This window comes from Mandrillus leucophaeus, unplaced genomic scaffold (genome assembly GCF_000951045.1).
Source record: "Mandrillus leucophaeus isolate KB7577 unplaced genomic scaffold, Mleu.le_1.0 Scaffold455, whole genome shotgun sequence".
NCBI lineage: Eukaryota > Metazoa > Chordata > Mammalia > Primates > Cercopithecidae > Mandrillus > Mandrillus leucophaeus.
Window position 1 is genome coordinate 2,122,773 of NW_012104865.1, and position 2,802 is coordinate 2,125,574.

Below are 2,802 nucleotides of genomic sequence, written 5' to 3' on the forward strand. Positions count from 1 at the left end.
GATTCTATATCTCAGTTTCCTCATCAGTACAATGTGGATAACATTAACATATATTAGACAGGGCTGGTTATCTCTTCAACAAAATCTGTTCTCCCCTTCTTAATCAAGTTCTGCTAGGAAGAATTTATTCATTAATGGACCCTCTTTCTCAGCTCCTGCTGCAGCCAGATGTGGTCACGATTCTAGTTCTTGTTGACGAAATCTGAAGAGAAGTGATGTTTCTCTCTTTCAAATTAATATTGTTAAGAAGAGCGTGTTTTCTCTCCATGAAGGAAAGCTGCCTACCAAACAGGACTAATGCCCTTTGACTATATAATTGAGTCATTGTTTTTGCGCCATTTGCTACAGTAGTTTACCATCTTCTAACAACTGACCTAGAATTGTTGTGAAGAACATTTTAACACATAGCCTCACCGATAGTAAAAGCTTAGTAAATGTTAGCAATTTATAAGTAATGCTTTTACTGGGAACTATTTGTTGATATTTACTTAGTTGTTTTAACAATCAGTTCCTTCTATAAGAAGCTAAAAGAAATGTCAATCAACTTGATAGAGTATAAACAATAAATCCAACTTGTTAAGCCCATAATATTAACATGCTATTTGATTCAAAAAGTATTTCATATTATCTTAAGTAAACATATTATTCTGTCAATAATGAACTTCCAAAGTTTTTCACAATAAGTGCCTGCTTCTTTTATATTTATCACAGTATTTATTTAATACATAAATACATGAATGATTCAAAGTAGTAATCGTCTTAAAACCAGCTTATAGCAACTTTGTATACTGCTCTCAGATAATGCAGTAAAAATGAATGCATAGAGGTTCAACAATTGTTTTTCAGCCTTCTTTAATGTTGAAGGGAGTTAATAACTAAAATAGCCCAGTTGTGAATTTGATAAACTGGTAAGGCTATATTTAGTAATCCATGCAATAATCAATAAGCTATGAATTGCATTGGATATATAAATGGAATGTAGTGTAAAGATTACTATTTGACAGACTATATCAGAAATATTATTTCTTAGAAATTCTTTTTGTCTTGGTTAACATGTTCTCAGTCATTTCCACAATATCAGTCATCAGATTGTTCTTTTGTACAGTAACAACGCCCCTTCAAAAGGCATCAATCTCCAACTCTTTAAAATCATATAGGATTTCTGTGTATTTCACAACTAATTAAATGGCAAATTATCTTTACTTTCTGTTTTATTCTGTGGGAAGTATTATACATCCAAGTCACTGAAACAGATGATGAATTTGACTAAAATAAGAATGTATTTTTGCGCAATAATGAAATATTTAAGTGTACCGTATTTGCTGCTTGACATTTTTCATAAGTTAAAATATAATATTACCTAATAGGGGCTTTCTGAGCTCTCATCCTCCACCTTACCCCCGCCCCAGTCGACCCCAATGTCAATTGTTCCCATCTTTGTATTCATATGTATTCAGTGTTTTCCTCCAACTTTTAAGTAAGAACATGTGGTATTTATTTTTCTATTCCTGTGTTACTTTGCTTATGATAATGGCCTCCAGCTGCATCCATGTTTCTGCAAAGGACATGATTTCATTCTTTTTTATGGCTGCATAGTATTCCATGGTGTATATGTACCACCTTTTCTTTACCCAATCTATGGTTGATAGGCAGGTAGGCTGATTCTATGTCTCTTCTATGTGAAAAGTGCTGTGAAGAACACATGAATATGTGTCTTTTTGGTAGAATGACTTATTTTCCTGTGGGTATATATCCAGTATTGGGATTGCTGAGTCAAATAGTAGCTCTGTGTTAAGTTCTTTGAGAAATATCCAAACTGCTTTCCACAGTGGCTGAACTAATTTACATTCCTGCAAACAGTATATAAGTTTTCACTTTTCTTTGTAACCTCTCCAACATCTGCTATTTTTAAAGGTTTTATTATTTATTTATTTCAAATATTAAAGAGTTCATCTGAGCTAAAACAATTCATAAATTGGGCAGCATTCAAAATCAAAAGACGTTCACAGAGCTCTGCTGCAATAGTGTGGGCAATGTGCTTTTAAGAAAATATATTTGACTCATTAGTGTGGAAATTCTGTAGTTAGAGGTTAGTTGGTGGTTTCTGATTGGTAATGTCTTCAATTTTGTTTTACTGTTTACATTGGGCTTTTGGATTGTTTATATAGGAACCCAAAGTGTTGGAGCCATCTCAGCCTGATGGCCTCCCAATTAAAAAAAAAAAATTGTAACATCTTTAAGGCAATGGTCTTAAAAATTTCTGTTCACTCCCTTTTTTTAAAAAAATACATGCACAGGTTTGTTTTATAGGTAAATTGCATGTCTCAGGAGTTTTGTGTACAGGTTGTTTTGTCATCCAGGTAGTAAGCATAGTACCTGATAGTTTTTCAATCCTCATCCTCCTCCCACCCTCCACTCTCAAGAAGGCTGCAGTATCTGTTGTTACCTTCATCATGTCCATTTGTTCTCAAATTTTAGCTCCCACTTCTAAGTGAGAACATACAGTATTTGGTTTTCTGTCCCTGTGTTAGTTCACTTAGGATAATGGCCTCCAGCTCCATCCATGTTGCTGCAAAGGACATGGTCTCATTCTTTCTTATGGCTGCATAGTATTTCATGGTGTATATGTATCACATATTCTTTATCCGGTTTACCATTGATGGGCATTTAGGTTGATTCCATGTCTTTGCTATTGTGAATAGTTTTTAATAATAGCCATTTTGGGCCGGGCGCGGTGGCTCAAGCCTGTAATCCCAGCACTTTGGGAGGCCGAGACGGGCGGATCACGAGGTCAGGAGATCG